The 8,471-nt window shown below is 45.4% G+C and overlaps 1 non-coding gene across 1 annotated transcript; it reads right to left on the bottom strand.

Moving 5' to 3' along the window:
* Positions 1-327: 327 nt before the first annotated feature.
* Positions 328-434, bottom strand: LOC132656748 (U6 spliceosomal RNA). The gene has a single exon (XR_009594441.1). It is a non-coding gene; the product is annotated as a U6 spliceosomal RNA (small nuclear RNA).
* Positions 435-8,471: the final 8,037 nt, after the last annotated feature.

The following is an 8,471-nucleotide window of genomic DNA, read 5'->3' on the forward strand; positions in this document are numbered from 1 at the left end:
CCATGGTCCTTGGTTGTAGTATCAGTCTCAGAAAAGACCCCTGGGCCCAGATATTTTGGTTCTGTTGCTCTCCTTGTGGAGCTCCAGTCCCCTCCAGGTCTTTCTATGTCCCCCTTCCTTCATAAGATTCCCTGTACTCTGCCCAAAGTTTGGCTATGAGTCTCAGCATCTGACCATGTAGGGTAGAGTCTTTCAGAGGTCCTCTGTGGTACGCTCCTGTCCTGTTCCCTGTTTTCTCCATCTTCCGATATCTGTCCCATTTGCCTTTCTGAGTGAAGACTGAGCATCTTACCTAGGGTCCTCCTTCTTGCTTAAGTTCTTTAGGGAAAAAATATAGAACACATCACAAATTTGCATGTCATCCTTGTGCAGGGGCCAAGCTAATCTTCTCTGTACTGTTCCAATTTTAGTATATGTGCTGCTGAAGTGAGCACAATGCATTCTTTAAAAAAATATATTATTCAGCAAAACTTGTTGTTTTGATGCAGGTTTTGATGCACGACTCTTTAAGCATCCCTCTAATACTTACATGTGGGCCAGAAGACCTTTCTTACAAAGGTCCAGTAGTAAAAGCACTTCAGCTTTGCAGGCCATTCAGTCTCTGCCATTACTATTCTTCGCCGGACAACAGAAGCAGCAGTGACACACACACACACATACACACACACTAAAAATAAAAATAAAAAAGGAAACTAATGAGCATGACTATGTTCTAATAAAACTTTATTTGCAAAAACATACATCCACAGATCAAGCCCTTCAGCTACAGTTTGCCAACCGCTGACTTAGATCCAGAATCAACCCAGATATGATGAGAATCTAAGGAGCACCCAGAGAGACCCAACGTAGTTAACTATGTCACCACTCTTCCAGCCAGGCCTGGTTTTATTCCGACCTTCCAGTAGGAACATTTGCTCATAGTAAACACAAATAATTTTTGGTTCTCAACCATCAGAAAGGCTACCTGTCAGACCAGGAACTAGACCGTCTTCTTCTGATCTCCATGCTGACCCTCTGCATAGCCTCGGATCCATCTCCACCTGCCATTTCCCACGGAGAGTTATGTCCATACAGAGGATGTATGGAACAAAGTAACAACACAGGTCTGCCTCCTATGATCACAGTGAGCGCCATGGAGGAGGCGACACAAGAGCAGGGTATTGGCCAGGCAAACTGTTGTATTCATTAGCTTTCCTCATCACTGTGGCCAACCTGACAAGGAGCAATTTAAGGAAGGAAATGCTTACATGGGGCCTCAATCCAGGAGAGCCACAGCATGGGCAAGGTTTGGTGCTGGGCCCAGCGCTAATCCATGATGGCAGGAGGCTGCCTACTCACACCTCGGTGACCAGAGGAAAGACAGGGTGCCGGAGCTCATCTGACTTTCTCATTTGTCTTCTCTTTCAGTCGGGACCTAACCCTATGGGAGTGTGTCACCCATTTTAAGGGTACTCCTTACCTTTTTAGTTTACCTGCCCTGGAAAAGTTCTTATAGACTTAACCCCAAGTATTGCCTCCATAATGCCCTGGGTGCTTTTCACTCCAATCCAGTTGACAGGAGAAATTAATCATCACAATCAAGGAAAGTGAGAAAGTGACCAAAGAAAAGAGATACAATTAGATATTAATTTTTAAAAGTTATATAACTTCAGTGTGAAAAGACAGAAGGCAGGACCTGGCAAGGACACTGAACAAGAGCCAGGGAAGATGGGAAGAACAGCTCTGGAGCAGGCAGAGGCAACTAAGGAACTCACCCATTCATGAGCAGCTTCTGCTGTAGTATTGAGAGCTGAGTTACAGCTGAAAGGGGGCAGCAGCGGAGAGATAGGAGTTGGCTAGGGTTAAGGGTTGATTAGCCACAGAGTTGGGTCTCCTTCAGGTCAGACTTAGAGAGAATTGTGGGCCAGAATGAGGCCTGTCAATACTTCACTTCCTGTTTTAAAACATGATTCAAAGATCCTCAGATCCTGTATAACCTGCCAACTAAAAAAACATACTGGTTTCCACATTTAAAATGTTTAGCTATTGATTTTGTTTTATTTGGCGTGTATGAGTGTTTTGCCTACATGTATATCTGTACACCGTGTGCATGTTTGGTGCCTTCAGAAGCCAAAAGAGGCACAGGAGCCCACAGAACTGCAGGTGGAGATGGTAGTAAATTACCAAGTGAGTACTGGAACTGAACCCAGGCCCTCTTCACAAAGCAACTGCTCTTAACTGCTCCGCCATCTCCCCAGCCCCTGTTTTCCACATTTCAATATCTAAGTTAGCAAATAACCTACAAACGTTTCTGTGTGTGTTAGTTAACTGGCTGGATGTTTCATCTACATTTTATTTCACAGCACAGTAAATTATCTTCCAACTAGTGGCATCTCAGATTTTATGAAATGTGGTAGTGTGTGGAAAATCTAGTAGAAAACCAAATGATTCCTGTTCATCTAGAATTCTCTAAACCACTGTTCATGGTTTGCTAATCACTTAGCAAAACTTTGAAATGTGTAAGGAAGCTTAAAGAGACTCTGGAATGATTTCTTGAAGAAAAGATAACCAGCCACTCTTAGGAGCTCAAGACGACCCGGTTTCTGTAGAGACTGGGGAATGCTGGGTAATTAGCTTGGTGGTGGTCAGGCGGCATCATGCCACAGCATGTACAGATTAGTGAATAAAAAGATGATGCACACATGTAAGATCATCGCTTGGGATTCTGAGACAGGAGGATCACACGTTTCAGGGCAGCCTGTGGGCTACGTAGTGAACCCAACTAGGTAGCAAGACTCTGTCTTTAAAAAGAAATTGAAGTAGTTTCCACATCAACGGAAGGTGCAATTCTGAGGAAAAATGACAAACCCAGCAAGAAGCATGATCACTCGTCCTGGGGAGTTTAGTTGGGGAGTTTAGCAAGCAGGTGAATTCAACAAACAAATTAACCATTTTTAAGACAACTTGTGACTCATTGCCAGCCTTGAGCTCATTCAAATGGGTCTTTTGTTGTTGTTCAAACTGGAGTATCTAATAAACAAAATGTCATGTGAGCCCACTAAGTGCCGAAGTCTGAGAAAGGGCTAACACCTTTAAAGGTATCTAAGGATAAGGTGACAGGCGCCCTGTTTCGCTGGTCACTTCACCTAGATGAATGTAACCAATTCCTAACAGAAATCTTCCATGGCTTAGACAGGTGACCGGTGTCCCCCAGAGGCCCATGTGCTGAATCTTAGCAGCTGCGACCTAGTAAGAAGAAGAAAGATCACCTGTTGTGTGACCCTTGGGGGAATTTTAGGACCACAGTTCTGTCTCTTTAATTCTTGGCTACCATGGATAAGTGACTTTACTCCACTTTACTTCCTGCCATACTTGCTGCCTCACCACAAAAATAGTAGGCCAACTGACCATGGCTTGGACCCCTGAAACCTTATTCAAAATCAGACTTTCGTTCCCATAAGCTGTCTACCTCAGATATCTTGTCACAGTGACAGAAAGATGACCGACACAGAATCTCATTTTAGCCTTATCTCTGCAACCTGATTAACCCCACACCATTGCAATTCTTCTTACAGGGCTGTTCTCACGGCTTCTTACACGGCTGTTAATACTCCAGTGTCCATATTGGCTCTCTACTATCTCCCAGTGCTGTTGGTAAAAACACTTCTTCCTCACTTGGAAGGACAGACAGACAGATCGACAGATGGTGGGTGGATGGATGGATAGATGGATGGGTGTGTGGATGGACAGACAGATCTACATATATCATTCTCACCATTCCCTGGATCTGCTATTAAAACCTTATCTCAGCCCAAGCTGGATATGCTTTTTCCTCTTCCTGCTCATTAAGGTCACTCCATGGCATGTGCTTTCCCCACTGCCAACCACAGGCCTGTTATATCCTACTACACTCAGAGTCCCCTGTAATGGAAACTCTTATGAACTCCCACTCTCACTCCGGGCGCTGTCCTAAGACACACATTCTGTATGTGTTACCATGTTGCACATAGCTAGATCCTTTGGCTGGACTGGACAAGAGTGGACTCCCAACCCACGCCAGCAGTCACCAGGCTGGCCAGCTTCTGATCAGCCTGGCTTGAAAGCTCTGTTTGAGTAAAAACAGCAAAACAGAACTAGGCCAATGGAGTCTTCTGCCTTGAACATCTGTGCAGAAGACAAAGAAAAGAGTCCTAACAGGTGAAGGGGTCAAAATGCCAGCAAATAGTCATGTTACATAGAAAGCAGGTCCTGAGAAGAACAACCCTGACTTCTGCTGCTGCCAGGCCACAAGATCACCATGAGCGTCTCCTTCACTTTGCTTTCTCATGCAACCCATGACCACCCAGCTGAGCATGGCACCATGCACAGTGGGCGGGGCCCTTGCAAAATCAACCAACAAGCAAGGAAACGCCCACAGGTCAATCTGACAGAAATACTTTCTCCATTGAAGTTCCTTCTTCTCAGATGACCCTGGCTCCTGTCACACTGGCAAAATCAAACCAGCCAGCATAGGACAGGAACCTAGAAATGTGTTGAATCCACAAAAATGTAAGGAATCTAAACACACACACACACACACACACACACACACGCACACACGCACACACGCACGCACACATCCACGCTGCTGCCCTGTCCATTATCAGTCCTCGTTCAGAGAGTCTGCAGAGTTCCAGCCTAACATATATGCACATTTACTCGGGTGTCTTCTAAAGGTTCCTGGGTTTGTGTGTTCTTTTGTTTTGCTTCCCAGCAGATCATAATAAGCAGGATTCTGGTTCATGGTTGTTGTTGTTTTACCTTTGCTACCTGATGACTTTGGGTCAGCTATTTAACCTCCCTAAACATCCACAAGCTCATTCTCAATGCCGGAGTAAGGACTTTACCTACTTTACAGGATCGTCATGAAGAATAACTAATAGCTTGGCATAGCGCTTGATGCACAGCAGGTAGGGGTGATAGTGATGGCAGTGAAGGGGGTAGAGATGGTGATGGCAGAAGAGTAGTAATGATGGTAGCGGTGATAGTGCGAGTAGCCAGCATCACACAGTCCTCTCAGGACACAGCAGATAACTGTGTTGTTGGGCAGTGTTTACTATAGGAGTTTCAAAGGCAAATGAGAGGTAGCGATACATTAAAATCTCAAATCTGAGGGCTCTGTGAGTAAAAGTACTGCTCCACACCTGATGACCTGAGTTCAATCCAAGGGAGCCACGTGCTGAAAGGAGAGAACGGACTCCCACAAGTTGTTCTCGGCGCTCCGAGCTCTGAGTTACACATGAGCTGTGGCCTGCCCACCCACATGCACACATACATACATACATACATAGTACTGTTTAAGTTTAAGGGCTAGAGAAATGTGTCAGCAGCAGAGAGCACTCGCTGCTCTTGCAGGGGACCTGGGTTCAGTCTCTAACTCCCATATCGGGCAGCTAGCCACCCCAGATCCAAGGCCTCTGTAGGTACCTGCACACATGTTGTATGCATAAACTCATGCAGGCACACACACCTACACATATATTAAAAATAAATAAAGCTTCTAAAACTTCTTAATTGAGTTTGTGAATCAGCTACTTGGGTATCAAACACTGTGTAGGTGATATACTCATTTATATATTCTGACAATTCCCTGGCAGAAACTCTCATTTAAGGATAAAAACTGGAATCAAATAGATCAAAGGACTTGCACAATTTTACAAAACTAAGAGGCGTCCATGCCTGGGTCTGGGTCCTGCACAATTTCAATGGTATCTTTCTCATTCTGTCATGCTGCTATACAAAATAAGCCATAAAGAACTCAAGGGCAGAAAGAGAGGGGGCCCCACAATGTTTGTCCAGTACAGTAATAGTTTCAAAGCATTAATATTAATTCTCCGAAGAGGCCGTGTCTACAATCTAACTAATCTACTATTTGAATCTCCCATCAAACTGCACTCACCAGGTGACTTAAACATCAAGGGTAATGAAGCTGAATTACTCTGCCTAAACATTGACGTTAAAAAGAAGAGGACACAGAGCTGCCTGGTGTCACCAAGAAGTTCCGCTGCTGGAGTTGACAAGTATCCGTCAGGTGAGACCCCACCAGCACGGCCATGGAGCACTCAGCTCCTCAGGGTGAAAGTGTCTGGAGCCTGTCTCTGTTCAGTAGGAATGTGTCGGGCTGAGCCTTGCATTCTTGTTCTGGTCTGGAGAGATTCTGAAAGGCCTTTGCCGGTTCTGATGTTCAGGGATGGGGGTATGTTCAATCACTAAGCGTCACCTACTGCACCTGCCACTTCGTTCCTCAATTCAAGGACCTAATGGTCTTCTGAGGAGCACATCATCTCAGGATGGAGAAACAATGCCCAGATGATCAATAATCGCCATGATTCACCTGAGCCAACACTGAAATGGAACTTCATCCCTGTGCTCCTTGCCACCCACGCCTCCATGACACAAAGGTTTCACAGCCAAGATAGCTTGGATTCAAACCCAGCTGCGCTACCTCTAGCTGACTGACTTCCAGCTCGTTGCCTAATGGCTCTTGCCTAACTCACCTCCCTCTGTTCCATATCTTTCTACGAAGTAGAACAATTTACAGAAAAGTCTCAACACAGAGCCCAGCGCGCAACACACAGTAACCATTACTGATTATATTATTCTTATAGTGTAGCTCCTGGCTTCCTAAAGGCCACGTGTTGTGTTGAAGGCTTGGTCGCTAGCCTGTAGCACTTTTAGGTGGTAATGGGCCCTTTAGAAGGAAGGACCTAAGGGAAAGAAGTTAGACTATTGGAGGCATAGTCTCGGAGGAGACATCAGGACTCCAGTTTTTCCTCTTCCTGTCTCTTTCCTCCTCCTCCTCCTCCTCCTTTCCGACCACCATGAACTAAGTCACTCACTGCCACACACTCCCACCAGAATGTTCTTTGTCACCATAATCCCAAAGGCAGTAGAGCCTACCAATCATGGACTGAAACATCTTAAACTGTGAACCAAAAAAAAAAAAAAAAAAAAATCTTTCTTCTCTTTAAATTGATTGCCTCAGCTATTTGTTACAGTGAGAGAAAGATGAATAACTGAGTAGCTTTCTTCTGTTGGTTATCTGTCCTTAATTTTTTTTTCCTTTCTCATTCTTGATGCTAAATGCTGACTCAAAGCTGAACCATCAGGAAAGCCTATGCCCATTGCTCTCTATGGGGCAAAACACTGAGGTTGTGTGAAAGCTGGCATGGCAATGGTGAGAAGAGAGTTAGGTAGGAGTCAGGAAGGCTGATACAGCAGCAGATCGGCTAATGTAGCTCTGGGCTGCATTCCCAGCGGCTTCCTCAGCGGAGCACAGAGGTGAGGTTCGTTTTAACAGCCTTTCTCAAACCCCACCTGGAAAATTACACTAGATTCTGGGCACTTCAATACCATAAAGATTTAGAAAAGGCTGGAGGGAGCTCGGAGAAGAGTAATAAAAGTGATGAGGGGCTGGGAAACTTGATTTACTAGAAAAGATTAAATAGCTAACTATGCGCAGCACGTCTCGGGCTGTCTGCTGACAAGCTGCAAGAGAATCCTAGCAGCCTAGAAACAGTGGGCGTGTAAACAGCCAGGAAGAGTCACCCAGCACAGTCCCAGGAGGCACAACCAAGAGACGGGGAAAAGGAAGGAGACAGGTGAAGTCGTGCCATTGGGCTTTTTATCTAACATACTAAGAGACACAGAAATTAAAGACAGCAGGTCGCAATGTTCCCACTCGGCATAATGGCCCCATTTTTCTAGACCGTGTGTGTGTTTCTATCTAGTCTCTACACATCTATCACCCTAACCTCTAGAAGCCTCTCCTGCTCATCCTTCTGAACCAGGTTCCAAGTGTGGATGAGTGGAAATGCATCCATTTTCGAGCTGCTGAGTCCAGCCCTGATGTAGCGCCCATGTACAGACATGGTCCTGTGGGTGTAGGCTGAGAGAGCAGCTGAGCAATGGCCACTTTCAACGTGATAGAATGGAATTGGGTGCCTATTACAAAGGATGGTGTGTCAGATTGAGCATTATTTCTTTAAGATTTATCTTATTTTTAGTTGTGTGGGGCTGTGTGCATGTGAGCGCAGTAGCTACGGAGATCGGAGGAGGGTGTTGAATCCCCTGCAGCTGAAGTTACAGGGGCCCGCCAGCTGCCAGGCTCTGGGAAATTAATTCATGTCCTCTGAAAAAGCAGCACATTCTCTTAACCACTAGATACCCCACTTGATTGTGTGTGTGTACATGTGTGTGTGCATGTGTGCGTTGTATGTTATGGTATGTGGTAAATGCATGTATGTATTGTGTGCTCATGTACATGAGTGTACATGTAGAAACCTGTCTCCACCCTACCAGCGAGATTTGAACTCAGGTCCGCACGTTTATGTAGCAGGCGCTTTATCCATTGAGCCATCTCTCCAACCCTATTCTGATCATCGTAAAGCGCCAAAGATCTAGCAGAAACGCTGTTATAGATTAGGACACAGAGTTAGAAGTTAGCAGGACCA

Source organism: Meriones unguiculatus, chromosome 9 (assembly GCF_030254825.1).
Source record: "Meriones unguiculatus strain TT.TT164.6M chromosome 9, Bangor_MerUng_6.1, whole genome shotgun sequence".
NCBI classification, from domain to species: Eukaryota; Metazoa; Chordata; class Mammalia; order Rodentia; family Muridae; genus Meriones; species Meriones unguiculatus.